Source organism: Triturus cristatus, chromosome 3_2 (assembly GCF_964204655.1).
Source record: "Triturus cristatus chromosome 3_2, aTriCri1.1, whole genome shotgun sequence".
Classification (NCBI taxonomy): domain Eukaryota; kingdom Metazoa; phylum Chordata; class Amphibia; order Caudata; family Salamandridae; genus Triturus; species Triturus cristatus.
Window position 1 is genome coordinate 961470176 of NC_140584.1, and position 19370 is coordinate 961489545.

The 19370-nt window shown below is 43.8% G+C and overlaps 1 long non-coding RNA gene across 1 annotated transcript in view; it reads left to right on the top strand.

Moving 5' to 3' along the window:
* Nucleotides 1-260: 260 nt before the first annotated feature.
* The window catches only part of LOC146858896 (uncharacterized), a 41208-nt gene continuing 22098 nt past the window's right edge, over nucleotides 261-19370 (top strand). Inside the window, exon 1 of the long non-coding RNA XR_014980039.1 lies at nucleotides 261-395. This is a non-coding gene — a long non-coding RNA (uncharacterized LOC146858896). The remainder of the gene's footprint in view (nucleotides 396-19370) is intronic.

The window sequence follows — 19370 nt, forward strand, 5'->3', positions numbered from 1 at the left end:
GGGTTATCTGATTCTTGTAATATAGTTTCTCTTTGCAGCTAAAAGAGATTTACCAGAAATTACGAAGACCACGAGAATCACCCGTCAAATCACATCACCGTCAGAGAAGTGTTTTTCCTACAATTCAAAAATCAGCTCTAAATACACGGAAAACGAAGATACTGTGATTCTTTACAGCCCTTGCTTTTCCTTGTCTTTCAGAGACAAGTTGCCAGGAAGCCAAGGGTTAAGGTGCTGAAGTTGCCTGGACACAATGTTGCCGGCCAGAAAGGAGCAGCATAACAACGTGCTCCGGAAGAACACCAGAGGACCCAGGAAGGAAAAAAAAACACTAGAAAAGACCAGCAAAACAAAAGCAAGTGACTACCAGCGAAAACAGCGGTCAAGGATTGCAGGTAAGCGGAGAGAAACGGTAGGTGCCCTGGTGGGATCCGTGCTGGAACGCGAAGCATGTTGCCAATGCGGACCCCTCCTATAAATATGTATCAGGGGCCGCCCTCGCCCGCTGACAGAAAACAGCAGGCGGGGCTCGCATCCCCGCATTCGAGCACGGGAAAAGGCGCCATCGCAAACAGCGCTTCCTGGGGAGCCCGACAGTTTGTGCCACTTTCTGCACAGCTTCAGTAACCAGCAGAACAATACATGTATTACAGCAGTCCTTATTACAGCCAACATCGCAAACACCAATACATCCTTTATCCAGTCTGCCAACTAATCCTGCAGTTTTACCATACACAATGGAATGAGTACCTTTCACTTCCAGGTGGGCTTTGTTTCTTCTAAATAAGCATGATACGAGCAATGAGGGACAGATATTGGATAACTCACAAGGCAACCATAAGGTTGACATTGTTGATAGTGATCAAGAGACTTATGATCTAACAGAAATGTAAAAGAATGGATTCAGACCCATCAATCACTTCGAAATAGGATTCTCTTAACATGTCAGTCAGGACTAACCCCGACACGTTTCAGAAAGATTTTCTTTTGGATGGTATTAATCATTTCCATGGCTTGGTAGAAAGGTTTTCGAAAGAATCTGTTCGCTGTTATCAGCTGTGTTAAAATTGTGTTCCCTGTATTACTTAAATGAGAAATTCCAATTTTTGTGTATACACAAAAAAAGGGCGGCCCGAGGAGATTTAAAGACCAGCGAGGGTGAACTCCCCGACTATAATCACAGCACATAATAGCCCTCGGGTCTGTCAAGAAAGAGGAAAAGACAAGAGAGGCAGGCTAATAAGAAGGCGTCCCTTTAAAGAACGGTTTCCCTCACCCACCAGAGGTGGCATGCTTCATCAATGAGAATCCTCCTCACACCATGAAGCCTAGTCATGGTGTGGGCTACAAAGCTCAGGGATGTTTTTGTGTTCAGAGGCATTCTCACTAAGACCCATTGTGAGCTAACTAAGTGTTGTGAGGGGTGCAGTGCTTATAGTGAAGTGTATTAAAACTAGCTACAAGGTTTACCACATTCTTATTATTCTGTCTACCTTGTGCTAGGATTACTAAGAAAACTCTTGAACCTAGATATGTTTAACGTCTCAACCGTTACTATACAGGTTGGAGATGCGCATGCACTTTAAGCATTCATCCTAAGGATAACTGGGGCACTGTGCCTGACATTTGCATGTCAGTGCCTTCTATGCTCAACATAGTCTCATGACATAGATTCATGGTGTCGAAGGAATCAATAGGAACTATGTTACACTAGATGTGATTGGCCATTTGTGTGGGTGTTAGTTGGGATCCCCGTGCCTTTCTAACACATATTCATAGATTAATTATTTGTGCCAGACTATGTGTTTCCTGCCTAAGACAAATTGGCTGACTCACTCTAATTTGTACACCCATTCATAACCTGCTTGGTATGTTGTTTTTTGTTCCCTTACATGTACCACTGGTGAATCCACCATCTTGTTACCACTTGCTCACTGGTTTAGTATCACATTCAATTTACCGGTATATTTGCCATTGTTGTCAATACATTTTTCTCACACTGTTTAGACATCACTCTCACGAAAGTAGCTTACTCACGGTCCTGAAGAAAGCCACAATGCTTTCTAGATCACAGGCTGAATCATGTCGATCCAAGTTGAGTATGATTTAATCTAATGGTTCCTGTCTTACATCTTGTTTTCTTTGTTGTTTTTAATCCTAGTACAAGGTAGCCAAAATTATAAGAATGTGGGAATCCTTGTAGCTAGCTTTAATTCACTTCACTATTAGCACTGCACCCCTCATAACACTTAGTTAGCTCACATTGGGTCTTAGTGAGAACCCCTCTGAACACAAAAACATCCCTCAGCTCCTCCCTCGTAGCGAGGGGGTTGTAGCCTAGGCTTCATGGTGCGAGGAGGATTCGCCTTCCTCTTAGTCAGCCTCTCTTGCCTTTTTCTCTTTCTTGACAGATCCGAGGGCTTTTGTGTGCTCTGTTTTTTTTTTTATTCCAATTTTAGACCATCCTTGAGAAAAAGTGCTAGTTAATATGAAAAATTCAACATTGTGTTGTTTCAAAAGATATATACTGGAACAAGAGTACAGAGCAACTGATATAGCCTCAGCCCATCTTTTGAATCAAATAGAGGCAGAATCTCTTATTTTAGCAGTAGCTCAACTTCCTTTTAGAAATGCTTCTGCACTCTCTTCCGTCCATCTGGACAGGGAGGGGTGCAACTTGGATCCTCTGAGCAAGAGACGGAGCACTGTGGCTGCTAATAATGTTAAGGTGGCTATTTTTTTTAAACAATTTTGCGAGATATGATAGGCAATTCTGGCATGATGATGTTCTTTTCTTTCAGGACTTAGAAGATAAGGTCGTGACCATGGCCATAATAAAGGCCGGTGAACACGCTTCTGCCTCTTTGAGAGATTTCTTGAGGGTTACTGCAACATCTCAATTTTAATGGGGATAGGTAACACTGCTGTGATGAGAAAATATGGTTGGTTGAAATTGGGTAAGCTGCAGTTAGTTATCAGGCCTCATATGTGTGGGCTGGGGTTGTGTGCTTCTGATGTCCCAGGGGCCTGGACTACAAGGGCTCTACAAACTGGGCCAAGTATAACCCCTTCAGCATTTGACTTTCAATGGTAGCAATGGCGAGCAGTCACAGGCTTTTAAGGAAGGTAGTATGAGGGTTCACAAGCTCAGAAATCCACAATCACCCAGAAGTGCAATTACTGATTGTCACACACAGTGCTTTATCTTGGGAAAATAAGATTCATTGACACACTCAAGGCACAATACTTTACAGGAACTGATAGCAGATACAATAAAAACACACTGGTGCTTGGGTTCCTGCACCTTGGATTCTGCCCACTCCATCCCCTTTCCTGAATATTCCCATTCATGTGAGTTTCGGAAGGTCCCCTTAGGGTAATGTGTCTATAGACAGGTATCAAGTGCAGATTACTCCTGTTCAGTACGTCAGAGTTCAGTTTCAATAGAGTCCCCATTGGTTCAGTGTCGCCTGCAGCATGCCTCTTTCTCTTCTAAGAGGAGACGTGCTAGCCATAGGCTCGGCCCACAATATGGGTAGACCACGGTAGACATCAGTGAGAGGCTGCTGCAGACAGGAACAGACACTGCAGGTCAGTGGAGGCTCACAACAGGACCTCTTTTGGGTCTCACAGTGACGTGCATCAGATGGGCTCCCACAGGTTTTGGGGTCACAGTGGTATAAGGGCAGCCTCAGGTGCAGTCTTCAGATGCGGTGGGAGCAACATCTGCTACTGGCACTTCCAGCAAGGAAAGCTATCAGGTGAGGACCCCTCACCTCTGGGAAGTTAGATGTCATACATACACCATCTTTGGTTGCACAGCAGTCCTCTGAGTACTCTGTGGAGCACTCCCTTCCTTATTCAAAGATAACTTGGAGCTGGAAAAACAAGGTTCTGTGGCTCCTAGTGTTATACAGTCAAATCAGACAAGAGATGTGGAGTCTCTGACTGCACTTTTAGAACTGGTTTGCGGTGCTTCTTTTTCAAGTGTCATCTCCACACACAGCCTTTTTGTAGAATGATGCTCCTCACAGCAGGGTAGTCTCCAGTCATAGGAGTAGTACAGTAGTCCAACAGGGTATTTAAGTATCCACAACAGAGGCAAGAAGAGGCATGACGGTTCTGCACCTGGGTCTCAAAAGCCACAGTGATCAGGAAAGAGACAAAAGACTACACTCTCCTAATGGGTCTCTTTTACCCTGGAACAAGAGAGACCGCGGTCCCACCCTTTACAGCCACCATCTACCAAATGGCAGGGTCACAGTAGGACTAATCAGCAGCTCCTCTCAGTTAAAGGCCTCACTTAACTTGTAAAGGAGCCTTGTCTCCTCTATGTTCACCCTCCAGCTTCAGGAATGTCAGAAGTATACTTCCTCTATCTGGGAAAAGAACCTCACTTCTATCTTGTGCACAAGAACAGGCCAGCCGCTTCCAAAATGGAACCTACAGGCCAGCTTTTCTCTGGTGCATCAATATACAAAAGGCATGTACCCCACAGGCCATGTACACAAACATGTGCATTATACTCTTAGATTTAGGGTAGTGCATAGAAGCGGAACTTTACATGTGTGGGCCTCCACTCCATTGACACAAATAAAAAGGTCTGGTCATCACTATGGATTCACAAAATGCTGTTCGCTGCCACCACTGCTCTACTTGCTAAACCCACAACAGGGAAAAAAAGCCCACTGTGAGTAAAAGGAGGGCAGGTTTTATGCGCCTCTCCAGATCACAGTACAGTCCCGGGACTTCACTCATGTCAAGGGACCGCACATGCACTAGATTGATGTTAGTCTAGGACCAAAATTAGAAACTAGGACACCAGATACTCGCAGTTGAGCAATCGGACAGGGAAACACAACTGTATACCACACAGGGGACTTTCTTTTCCCAACACGTGCCCTTTCATAGGAACAATGTGTTTGTAGCATGTGTGGCTGTAGATAAACAGGCTCTGCATACTCATACTCATAGTGTTGGCCCTTGATTTTGCAACTTGTTTTTGTTCGAAGAAGTTAGTCACAAGACCTTTTGTGGTTCTTTCTGTAGTCCACACTGCACAAGGACACAGGTTCCAACTCATGTTATTTTCTTCTGTAAGAGCTACAGTAATGATGCATCTTCGTTGACTTTTCAGGACAAACTCTTTGACATTTCAAGAGCAACAACTTGGTAAACAATGGGCAGACCTTTGTACAACCTCTTCCTCAGTCAATGACACTTGGCGCCCCGAAATCTGAATTCCAGAACCGACCAACAGTTACCAACCTCTGACGAGAATACAAATTGTATTATCGAAGAATTCCTACTGGAAGGTGCTATGGAACGTATGCCCTTCCAATTCTACCCTAAATACAACATCAATTCTTGTGGTCAGACCAGCATGATGTATGCAACCTTTGTCTCTCCCTGACCACGCTGACACAACTTGTGACTTCTGCCTATCAATTCTGGCCATCCAACAGCAGCAGGGCACGCCCAACCTGGAGACAGTCTCCCCCAACACTTCTAACGGGGAACTTGAGGGATTTAGGCTTCAGCTCTGAAAATCTCCAGTCCCCAGACCTAGACCCTGCTGAAATCTGACACCAGCACCCAAAGGCTAAGATATGAAGTCTCACCCCCAAAAGCACACCAAGGCAGAAAACCTCTCTACTGGGAGTCTGCCTTTTTTGAGATGTGGCTAGATGTTAATGATCTTTGGGTCTGGCTTCGACACCCGGCGCAGGTTGACATCAAGAGCAGCCAGCGATGCATGACAAACCACCGCCCAAGAACTTCAAGCCATGTCTCTCTTAAAGCTGAGATCGAAGCTGAATGCCCAGCCGAAATCGCCTTTGACACTGAGGTTGAACACTAATGAGGCTCCTATTCGTCCACTGCTGCCTGAGGTCCCACATTCCAAGCAAAGGACCCTCTTCATACACCCAGACACCAGCAAGATCTTCATCATGGCGCCCCCAGGGGAGTCTCCACATGGGTTTTCATGCATCCCCAAAAAGCGCAAGTTAACATTTATAGAGAAGATGGTTTTTGAGGCATGCCCACCCCATGAAACATAGCGACAGTGGCATAAGCCAATCATCTTAGCATCCTCCTGCAAATCACTCCCTTCCCCACCACTTCCACAGCCTCCTACACCCACTCAGCCACCTTTTCCTGACCCCCTCTCCAGAGGTTAGAACATACCTTCTCATACTCATGCAGCCGTTATGCGCCACTTGACCTTTATGATTAGTCCATAGCACCCAAGGAGGAGGAGGAAGACCAAGACATAACCCTCCCCCACAAAACTGTTTGACAACGCTACCATCTACCCCACCCCAGTTATTCAGATCACTGCCCAACTCCACAAAGTGGATACAGGGGCAACAACCGGAGCAAATGTAGAGGTGGCTTCCACAGGGGTGTCTCCACCTTCAAACAATGTATCACCGATGGTCGTCCTCTATCACATAACACCTACCGGAAGATACTACAAATTTTCCTCACTCCTTTGGGAGATCATCTCTGATCTAATTGGGCAAGACTACTGCCTCTAGTTACACAGCACACCCACCAACACCCACCCCAGAGCCATATCCTGATCCAACACCATCTCTGACTTTTGGAAGAAGTATAGGGACTCCTTGTGAATAGAGCCAGTGACTCCACATCAATGAGGCAAATGAGTCTACTCCCTCTACTTTCTAATTCTCAAAAAGGATGGATCTTGACCTCAGGCATCTCAGTCAACACATTCTGTCGGAGCACTTCCACATAACAACCCTACAAGAAGTCATCCTGTTTCTCCGACTAGGTCACTCAATGACAGTGTTTGACTTAAAAGAGTCCTGCTTCCAAATCTTCCTTTTGCCTGTCCCACAACCGGTACACTACTGGTTCAAAGTGCTGTTCTTCAGAGTCACTACGGCTCCACAGGTGTTTACAAAGTGAGTAGCGTTGGTGCTCGCACATTTGTGCATAGTTGACATCTACATATTTCTGTACTTAGATGACTGGTTAATAAAGAGCAGCAGAATGCAACAATGTTTAGCACATTCTTAGACAGCAGTGTCTCTACACCAAAGCCTATGGTTCATCATTTAAACTTTTTTTACATTTGACCTTGTCAGCAAAAGGTCGAACGCTCCTCTTCCAGGACTGAGTTAGAATAATGTCTTTGATGATAAGCATGTTCTTGTCACCATTAGTGGTCTAAACAATCTGTACGATTAATAGGACAGTTGGCGTACTGGACTTCATAATGAAGTTGATGTGCTCCTCTGCTGTTTTGGATTTTGAACTGTGACGATATAGTGGTACTCCTGAAAAATAATCAGCATGATTTTGGTTTTTACCCGGTTTGTGTACAATGGCACAATTCTACTCTTGCAGTCTCAAACCCCACCTCTCAATGCAAGTGGGCATCTTGGCTTTCGGATTTCAGAAGATGGTGAGTAACGCTTGGTGGGTTGTTATGATAGTGAAACCCTTTCCGTACAGTAACATATGAAAAAACAAATTGAAAATATTTGAAGGCCCACACTACAGTCTGTAGTCTCCTTCTCAGGCTGAGAATAGGCACGTTCTGTTTTAGACACGCTCCACTGACATAGGCCACGTGTCTCTGTGCAATCGTATGACCATTATGTTGAGCAAGGATTGCTCCCAGACCCAATGGGCTCTCATCCACTGTGATCTTATTCTGTAGTTTGGGGTCAAAGTAGGCCATCTATGTTGCATTCTCAATTGCATGTTTTGTTCTTTTGAAGCTTTGATCACATTCAACATACCATTGGAACTTGACATTTCGTTCTGTCAACTCTCAATGGGGCACTCACAGTAGCAAAATCATGAATGTTGCTTGAGCAAAATCTGGCCATGCCTACAAAGGATTGCAGCATGGTGATATCTTGCGGGGGCAGGTAGCTGACAGTGCTTTCACTTTATCAGGGCCAGGCGTCATTCCCCCATCAGCAAATATGTGTTCAAAGAATTTGAGTTTGGTCTTGTATGTTAAGAGTGAGACCTGCATCAGCAAGTAATTATCACACTTGTGTAAGAGCCTTATGCTCCTTTTGTGTTGCTCCAAATACCAGTATCTCATCACTGTAGTTAAAAGCATTTGTGAGACGTTGAACTATTTGACGTATAACATCCTGATATATTTCTTCAGCTGACGAAACTCCAAAACTCAACCTTTTGTATTTGAACAAATCAACAGAAGTTGAAAAAGTAGTGATGTACTTGCAGTTCTCTTTCACCTAGAGTTGATGATATCCCTTGTTCAGTCACAGTTCAGTTGCATGATCATGTCCGCTATGTGTGGACCACAATGTCTTTCTCTCTCGATTGCTTTGTTGGCCTGGTGCATATCATGCACCATGACAGATGCACATGGCATCCTCACTTTCCATTTTTTGGCATCACCACTATGAATGACACCCATGGCGTAGGACAACAGCATTTCCAGTTCTTTCTCAACAGCTTCTAACAAGTGGAAAGTGACACTGCAGTACAGCTAGGCAACAGGATGAACATCAACACTGATGGGAAGTTGCACTTTCATTGTTTTGAGCCTTCCCAGGCCGTGAAATAACGAGAGGACCTGACTCATAATTTCAGGCTAAGTGTGGAGCTTTAATTGATAGATTTCAGTCCCATGTCAGCAGCAGTGGCAAAGCTGAGTAGGCAAGCACTGAATGAAGCTCTTGGAAGAACATGAATGTGCGCTTGCACTGATACTGCTTTATGTTTCAAAGTCGCTGTGAATGACCATTGACTCTGCAAAGGTGTGGAAGCGGCCCACGAGTATACTTTCGTGTTTGACGGGTTGAGGCATGGCACAGGAGATAGGCTGTTTAACTTTTCGACTGGCATAATGTTAATTGACAAACCACTGTCTATAATAAAGGTTACAGGGCAACTATTGATCATTATTGTAATTTTGGGACAATGTACAAATGAGTTTTGTTATTTCGTTTTGTGGTTTGCCTCTGTAATTCGTTCTTCCTTGCAAGCAGCCAGACCTACATGTGCCTGTCGTTCGTTGGATAATGTCATCAGTGCACATCTATCTCCTTCGCTGGCGCTATTAACGAATCTCTGTAGGATGAACTTGATGACGATCAACTTTGTCTGATTTCTACTCATCTGAGTGAGGCTTGAATGAGAGCTGAGGCACAGTTCTTCACTTTCTCATCCTTGGGCTATGCAGCAGCCACTGTCTGTTCTAGCGTTATCTCTCCCGCACAGTGAAGTGGAAAACATAGAAATATTTCTGTGTGTACGCAAGTAACCCAGCCTCCTTGCCTTAGCAGCTGAAAGATAGGGTCAGAAAGACACAAGATGAAATCATGCCCATAAAATGCAGTTTAAATAAAGCAACTTGGATTCAATACTCACCACATGATCTCATAATATATAAATGCATGTAGCATTACAGGAGAGCAGTCTTGTTTCTTCAGGGCACGAATCCCACCCTCGTAGCCAGTTGCAGCGTACTTCTCAATCCAGGATCATGCAAATTAATATGCCACACAAAGATCTTTGGATTGTACTCCTTTATTATTCAGCATACAATCACACTCTGCTTTCTGATTACGCCATAACTGTTAATAACCTCACCTTAACACCTACCAGCAAGTTACATACTTCCTCTATTAAGTCCACCCAGAACCGCCAGGGTCATAGCGCACATACTCTGACAACACTACAGGTGAGTTAACACTGTGAGTGGCATCCTAGTCAGTGACTCTGTTGGACCTGAATGTGATACTCTTTCATCCATCACATCTCATGCCCCATACAATAATGTGTGATTATTTTGCATTGCAGGGTTGATGGACTGTGGTTTACACATCTTCTTGACCTCGGAATGGCCATTATCTTTGTCCAATTCAACCAAGTCAGTTTCTATTCTTTTCTTAATGCCTGTAGCATTCTCCCCAGCCAGGAGCATGCAAATGAATATGCCACACAAGGAGCACTGGATTGTGCATCTATATTCCTCAGCATATAATCACACTCTGCTCTCTGATTACGTCTTAACAGATAATTACCTCATCTTAACACCTCCTAGCTAGTTATGTACTTTCTCTATTAAGTACATCCAGAACCGCAAGTGTCCTTGCACACATAGTCTAACAGCACTATATCTCCCCCTTTGTTTAATAAAAATTACAAACAGTTGCATTTTATTTCTTCAATGAGTCTTCGAGGTGGTCGCACTAGTCGAACAGATCAAGTAGCATGAAGTAGCTGTGATTCACTCTCTTCATACACCAATGGTAGAGGCTCTAAAGCTTGATCTGTACTGTCATGCGGTATGGTCTCATTTGTGGGTGCAGGACTGAGGTAGTTGCTTAAAATGTGACGAGTCCCATGTGATGGACTGTCTGGGATGATCTGCAGTTACCATGTGTCTTTTGCACGTCACAACTCTCATGGGAGTGTCTGTTTTTCGCTTCGGCTTGACTAGGATTAACTCACCCTCATAGAAGACTGTCTCTTGGGATCTCCGACGCCAATTGGCACACGTCTTCATTTTGCACTTTTGAGAAGTATCATTGACATGAACTTTTCCAGCAATCAATGATTGGCCTTCTGTCTATTGTGTCAGCTTGGTTCCGATGGCTCTCCCAAATAGCAAGGTGGCTGGACTTTCATCCGTAGTGAAGTGGGGAGTTGACCAATAAGCACGGACGGCTTGACACAGGGCTTGCTTTAATTCCATCCCCTCGATTGATGCTTGTTGAATTGCTCTTTTGAGTGAACCCACAAATCGTTCCACAGCACCATTTGCTTGGGGTCACAGAGGTGTACTCTTTTGATGCTTGAATTCATTCTGCCTAGGAACTCTCTGAATTTCTTGCTGTTAAACGGTGGACCACTGTCAGATTTGAGAATAGTGCGGCAACCCCACGCTGCAAAGATGTTGCCCAGCCGCTCAATGACCTTGTCATGGGTCGTTGATGATAACTCCTCTACCAAACGGAAATGTGAATACTCATCATTGACTACCATGAGACGATGTCTGTTTCTTAGGGCCCCAATGGAATCCACTGCAATCCTTTCGCAAGCCATTGTTGGAAGGTCATACATGGTCAGTGGAAGTTGCATCACTTTGAGGGAAAGGCAGTTGCAAAGATGGCACTCTTTTAGTTCCCTCTCAACTTGTTCATCTAAGCATGGGAACCACAAACGGTCTCTAGAGGATGTTCTGGTAGTTACAATGACACAATGTCCTTCATGGGTTAGTTCAATAACCTGTTGTCTTAGGCTCTCAGGTATGACAATTCTTGAGCCTCTCAATACAACACCTTCTTTGGAAATCCTGTACATTTTTTTTTTTGATATTCATCATCATCAGCCAGAGGTCGACCACTCCATCTCCAGGATGGAGGTAGAATTATGCCTTTGATGATACGCATGTTCTTGTCAGCATTAGTGGCCTCAATAAGCTGTTTGATTGATATGGCTGCTGGCATACTGGGCTTCGCAATAAAGTTGATGTACTCCTCATCTGCATTGGATGTCGAACTGTGACGATGTAGTGCTACTCGTGAAAAAATAATCGGCTGGGTTTTGGCCTTGACCCGGTTTGTGTACAAGGCAAAATCGTACTCTAGCAGTATCAAACTCCACCTCTCAATGTGAGGGGGCATTTTGGCTTTTGGATTTCCAAAGATGGTGAGTAGTACTTGGTGATCTGTTATGGTAGTGAAACGCTTTTGATACAGAAACATATGAAAATGTTTGCAGGTCCACATTAAAGCCAGACCCTCCTCCGGCTGAGAACAGGCACATTCTTTGTCTGACAGGCTCCGACTGGCATAGGACACAGTGTGTCTCTGAGCATTTGGATGACCCTAGTGGTGGGCAAAGATTGCCCCCAGGCCCACCAGGCTCACATCCACTGTGATCTCAGTCTGTAATTTGGTGTCAAAGTAAGCCAAATCGGTTGCATTCTTGATCGCATGTTTTATTCTTTTGAACCTTTCATTACATTTCAACAGAACATTGGAACAGGACAATTCATTTTGTCAACTCTCCCAATGGGGCACTTACAGTAGCTAAATCACAAATGTACCTTGAACAATAACTGGCCATGCCTATAAAGGATCGCAGCATGGTGACATCTTGCGAGGGGCAAGTAGCTAACAGTGTTTTCACTTTTCAGGGTCAGTAGTCATTCCCCCGTCAGAAAATATGTGTCTGAAGAATTTGAGTTTAGTCTTGTGAAACCTGCACTTTGCTGTGTTCAGAGTGAGACCTGCATCAGCAAGTGATTAGCAGACTTGTGTAAGAGCCTTATCATGCTCCTTTTGTGTTGGTCCAAATACCAGTTAAAAGCATTAGTAACAGGTTGAATTATTTGACGTATAATTCCCTGAAATATTTCTGCAGCTGACAACACTACAAAACTCCACTTTTTTTTACCTGAACAAACCAACATGAGTCGAAAAAGTAGTGATGTACCTGCAATTTTCTTCCAACTCGAGTTGCTATCCCTTGTTCTGGCCATGACGGGAGAAAACTGGCACCGTTCAGTTCCATGATCATGTCCACTATGTGTGGACCAGGATGCCCTTCTCTCTCGATTGGTTTGTTGGCCTGGCGCATATAAATACAGATGTGCATGGCACCCTCACTGTCCTTTTTTGGCACCATCTCTATGGAAGACACCCATGGCGTAGGACAAGTGGAGCGCTCAATGATGTCATGCTTTAACAGCATTTCTAGTTCTTTTTCAATGGCTTCTTGCAAGTGGGTAGCAACTCTACAGTGCCTTTGGGCAACAGGGCGAACGTCCTAATTGATGTGAAATCACACTTTAATTGTTTTCAGCCTGCCCGGGCCATGAAATAATGACAGGAACTGACTCACAGCTTCAGACTTAGTGTGGAGGTTGTAATTGATAGCTATCAGTCCCATGTCAGCAGTGGTGGTAAAGCGGAGTAAGCAAGCTTTGGACAAAGTTCTTCGAAGAACATGTATTTTCGATTGCAATGATACTGCTTTATGTTTAAAAGTTGCTTTGAATGACCCTCGACTCTGCAACGGTTTAGAAGTGGCACACATGTATACTTTCATGTTTGGCGGGTACAGACATGGCACAGGAGGCAGGCTGTTGAACTTTTCAACTAGCATGATGTTAATCGACGCACCACTGTCTATAATAAAGGTTATGGGGCAACCGTGGGCCTTTATTGAAATCTTGGGTAAATGTCCAAATGAGTTTTGTTGTTTCCTTTGATGGTTTACCTTTGCTGTTCGTTCTTCTTTACAAGCAGCCAGACCTACATGTGCCTGTGGCTCGTTGATCGATACGCTCAGCGCACATCCATCTCCTTTACTGTCGCTCAATAATGACGCTAACGAGCCTCTGTAGGATGAACTTGATGACAATCGACTTTGTCTGGTTTCTACTTGTCATAACTGATGTCGCTTTTTTGCTATGTAGGCGTGGGGAGGATGCTTTTTGAACTTTCTGGCATCCATTTTCTCTTATTGCTGTGCCGTAAGTAGTTTCTCTTTCACTTTGCACACTGTTATGATGTGGTTCTCCTTACCACAGCCTTTGCACGTTTGGCCTACGGCTGGACATCTGTTTTCATGTGGAAATGAAAACCCACATTGGAAACACAACCTTTTCTTCTTTGTAGGCAGCGACTTGCATGCATCTACTCTGTTTGTTCTTACTCTTCATCGCAAACACTGATTCACTTTTTGCTATTTTAGCTTCCATGTCAGCAGCTTGTTGAGCCACTCTTTCTTCAGCCCTTGTGGCTATTAGCACTTTCTCTAAGATGTGCATCTCTCAAAATGCGTCTTCGGAAGGAGTCTGAAAGACAGCCATCGATAACTCGGAGTCGTTTGGCTTCTTCGTCATTGAATTAGCTAAACTTGCAGTGTGTGATAAGCACATCAGGTTTCCACAAACTCATACAGCGCTTCACCAGTTTGCTGTCATGTTTAATGGAAAAAGTACCTTTCCTAGTCAATGTTCAGCATCGGATTGAACTTAGCTTCCAACGCTTCCTTGATTTGACGGTATGATACTTCATCAGCTTGTGATATTTTCTTCAGCACTTCTTTTACTCCGTCACCAGCAAGGTTCCTTAGGTACTTTATAATTTTCTTATCAGCTAGTTCTTCTAGGGCATCTATGAAATCATCGAACATCTTGATTCATGAAGTCCATCTTACACCAATATTCTGCTTCTTTGTAGTGTTGAATGGTGGTGGTTGTTTTAGAAACACAGCATCATCATACATTGCACTGTTTTCTGTTGCCGTTGGCGGCTGTCCTGAGCCAGTACCTTTTGCAACCACTGGCCGTGTACTTGTAGTTGGGTCATCACACCCGATCGGAGATTGTAAGGCACCATCTTCTTTTTTGACGGTAATTGACGGTTTCGTTTCTGGGGAATGTTCGTCTTTGCTTTCAGCTTTTTTGCATCATAACTTTGTTGTGGCTGCCTGTTAGCGCTTTGCATTGATGATGGCTCTGTGTTAGGCTGTGGTGCAGTCTCTCTTCTTTTGGCTGTACAAGTTGGTTTTTGGCAGGCTTTTCCAGTGCGCTCCTCTGCAGGGCCTTAAATTTCTTCAAGGGACAGAAATGGGCTGGAGTGACGCTTTGATTTCACACGCCAACTTCGAACTGCTTCTCATTGAAAGTGGGTGCACGTGGCACACACGAAGAGTTTGCTGTAATGTTGAAAACTTCCAGGGAGAGCAGTCTAGTTTCTTTGGAGGACAAATCCCACCAACGTCGCCAGTTGAAGTGTCCTCCTCAGCTCGGGAGCATGCAAATGAATGCACCACACACGGAGCTCTGAATTGTACGTCTTTATTCCTTAACATACAGTCACACACTGCTCTCTGATTATGTCATAACCTTTAATAATCAGACATTCACACCTCCCAGCAAGTTACATACTTCCTCTATTAAGTCTGCCCAGAACCGCAAGGGTCCTAGGGCACATATTCTCATAACACTACCATGCCGAATGGCCCAGGTGGTCATTTTGGGGCTTTGAAAAGATTGAACACTAAAGAAGGACTTAGGTCCCTCAGATCAGCAGTCAATGTCAATAAAAATAGGACTTGCATGCAGCTATGAACAGCCTGTCGTAAAAAGACAAAGACTATCAATGTTCCCACTAGGGGCATCTGCCCAGTCAATCAGAAAAATAAATCATAGCTCACCCTGTAGAGCATAGGCTGCCTTTTCTTTTGTTAAGAATGATAATATACTTGTACAAGTTTCGAAACAAAATTTAGAAACTTAGATTGGATTTTCAACAAGGTAAAAGTACACACCTCACCAGAACAGCAACTGACCAACCGCAGCGGATTTCCTGTTACACCACCAGGACTTAGAAGACAACTAGCACCCTTGGCACACACCACCACTAGCCAGCTCACCTCACTAAAACTACCCCTCCCAAAAACATCACAACGTGTGCAAAATGTTTCTTTTTTTCCTATAGCAGATTCGGACCCACCCCGGATGCCCCACTATACGAGTCCTCTGTCAGGAGGAAATGATACACAGACTCACAAGGTTACAAACTACAAATCATTACTGTAATTAAAAGGCAATAACCATTATGAACCACCTCAAACTTACATAAATAGATCTCAAACCCACATAATCAACTCTTTGCAAGATGGCAGTTCTCCAGAATCTACCAGACATTTATGAATGCCCCAGACCTACCCATCAATTGAGCGTTCAGGTTAGTGCAAGGCCCCCCTTCTGTACACCATCTTCTAATTTAGACAATCACGAACGCCCCCCCACCAAACTTTCTCCATCACCTCAGAAAATTACCAACATAAGCAACAGGACAGCCAACGAGTATGCTGAAAGAACGTACAGAGTAGGCCTCATGAAAACCATAGATTGCTGGATTCAAGACAGTATAATCACCTTGAGTACCAGAAAGGGCAATGCTTACCATAGAGATGCACACCAGAGAGCGCCCAACCCAGCGAGGCTACCCTGGATTCAGCCCAAATTTAAAACAGGAACACACCTCACAGTGGCTTGATTATGTCACTCGACTGGAACACATAATTGACAATCTTTGGCACTGCTAACTACACGAGGTCTAAATAGCAATACAATACTTTAAGATACATGCGCTACAGGGACTATCACTGCTCCGTACACAGGCTCTACCACCCAGCCATGGCCAGCCATACCGATCCTTAATGTCACCAACCATCACTTGAAATCTCAGTCGGCTGTCCAGGGAAGACATTAAATCCGGCCCCTTTATTACCAACCTTTGACATACTGACTGTTGCTTCTACCAACAATTGTAGAGCTCATTTCAAACAGTAATATGTAAACCAAGAGAAACTGATTATGGTTCCTCTCATCCCTGACTACCCAAAAGGTTTCTGATCTAGGCTCTCCACAGCACGCACTCCTGAAGACACTCCGCTATTTCAGGGAACACATGCTATCATGCCGCCATAAGGAGGGATAGGGAACTTAACATTTGATCCGCATGTATTGAGCGAGCAAAGAGTCAGGATTTTGTTTCTTCTCAGTCAGAACGTTTGCTGCAATCACAGCAGTAAGATCAAGAGTGTGGTCTAAATCACAGGAGATTGTCACATTAGTCATGTGGGGCAGTGGCTCGGGTTTTGTCTGTAGGTCAATGGGCTGTGTATGTGTTACCTCTAGGGTAGAACTGACCTCACTACCAGGAACAGAAAGTAAGGAAATGTTTTGTGTTCTGCCTGGCATTTGGGGTTTTGAAAAGTGGAGGGATACATTTCAAATGTAGTGCCTAGCCCTATTTCAGCACTACAAAACAAAATGTCAGAGGAGTTAGGAAAAGCAGGATTCATACAAATACTTTCATTGACTACACTTTGTGATAAGGTGCGATGGCTGTTCTCAGTGAAATCTGGATGCTGATTCTCAGTATCATTAACACAAACAACAGACCAGCTCAGAGGTGAACGTAAAAAAGATTTCAAAGTTTCATTTTCCATTTGTAAGGAGACTAATGTAGTTGTGGAAACGTATTCTTGGACAGTGGTTTTAGATTCTCATTTGAAGTCAGGGTTATAGTATTTTAATAGTGTCTGAAATGCTTTACTCTCTTGCTATAATTCCTGAACTGTATATTTAATTATATCCTGTGAGGGCTGTCCATCTTTCTCTGTGAGAACAGTGGTAGGCTTGGCAACTTCACAACAGCCAACAGCACTAAACCTAGAAAACTGATCGCTGTTTACTTTGAATGTAATACTAACCATCGTTTTTTAGAGTAAGAGCCTATGATATTACTAGGTTACAAGACTGGGCTACATCATTTGAATGGAAGACAGAGGTTATGTAATGCATCTGTTCTTTCTTTTGCTGTTGTGTGGTTAAATGTTCTCTTGTAGAACTACTTACAGCATGCATGCAATAATCAGAACTCTTGTTCAGCAAACCGAGTAATGTATCATTCTCCTTTCGCAATGCTGACACAGTCAGAATTGGGATCAGAACAGCCGATTTTCAGAATCCTATTCAGAAGACCCTGGGGCAAGTAGGAGTTACTGGGCCCAACCATGGGGTAAAGTCCTTTTACTCCTGATGTTCCAAGGCTCAACCTACTATGGCTCCTGAGCAACTGAAGTACCCCTTCAGCGCTTGAAAATCAGAGGTAGTATCAGACTACAGGAGGTAGCCCATAAATCCTATAGAGACTAGGGCAAACATCTGTAACATACAACAATGTCTCAAAGGGTGTTAGTAAGAGGTCAATTTGTTAGTGGCACAATTTATTGCTGGGAGCAGAAGGAAAACGAAAAACCAGGGAGACAAGAACAATTATTTGGACAACATAGAATGTAGTTTAGTAAATGCATATATTTGTCATATTTAGTTTCATATAATCAAACATATGTGAAGGTAGCACTGGATTACATTAAATTGCATGTAACCTGAAAAATACTATGCACAAGTGCTTGTGAAAAATTGTGACGGCGAAAGTGACATCTAAGGAAGTATGTACAGCAAGGTGGCGCAAAAAACACGTGATAGGGGAATATGCCACTTACAAATTGACCTGAAAATCAGAGGTATAAAAGAAAGGAGGGTTACCCTATAATCCAAACACATCTGGGTGAAGCAACATATGAAAAGACAAGTAATGCGTTGGAATAGATCTGTGTCAACAATATATGGAAGAAACACTTAAATTATTCCTTCACAATGAGGTACACTCTCTGGATTCAATCATCAATTAATCAGCAACATTGACAGAAACAAATTTGATTTAGATACCAAAAGAGGTATTCTTTATGTATCTTCATGTAACAAAATATAATAAATCCATAAAACAAACAATTAAGCAAATATCAAAAACGATACAAAAGAGAAATATACCTTCTATTCCTTATTTCCCTGCTAATGATAGTGGATGCTCACACTTTTATATAGCATCATTCCATTTTGTAAGAACTAACAAACAAGTACTAGGAGGAAACAACTCGCTCCTCAAAACACATTGCCTAGTACTTTTTAAATTAATTTCCACATGATTGAAATTTATAAAGGCTTCTTCAGTTCTTATAGTCGACGCGTTTCAGCCCAACTTGCTTTGGGCCTCATCAGGACTAGGGTATATATAGGGTATCCAAACACAACACAAGGGACCTTGTGTTGTGTTTGGAGAAATTGGGTTCCCATACGATTTATTAATTAAACCAGGATCGTCCTTCGGTGTCTTCTCCGTAAAGATTTCCTTATATACCCTAGTCCTGATGAGGCCCAAAGCAATGCTGGGACTACCCCTTATGGGGAAATAAAAAGGGATATCCTAGAGAGTTTGGGTTGCGACCAGGAATATTATCGCAACCGCTTCCGTAAAGAAAAATGGACAGGCGGAGACAACCCTGTGCTCTGTACTACAGGATAAGGGACCTTGGGAATCGGTGGCTACAACTATCCACCTCTTCCATAGATGATGTAACCTAAAAGAACTATCTAGAGCAGTATCTGGAGGCCCTCCCCCTTATTACCCGCACGTGTGTTAAACAGCTTCCTCACCTGACAGTCACCATGGCCGTTGACTTGGCATGCACCTACCACAGATCCCCTGAGTTCAGAGCCCAGACGCAGCGCTTCCTTAAAGGCATACCCCGACTCCCGGTTAAGACACCCACAGTGGGTAGGACCCCTCCACCCCCGGTGAAGCTTACACCTCGACCGGCTGCAGGAACACAACCCTTACAGGGGCCCCAGTGTTTTCACTGTGCCGAGTGGGGCCATATAGCATGCCAATGTCCTTCTTGTAATCCACCCCAGGAACCCATGAAAGTGGGGTATACCAGAGGGCGTATCTACATAGCAGGGGAGCCCCACCAGA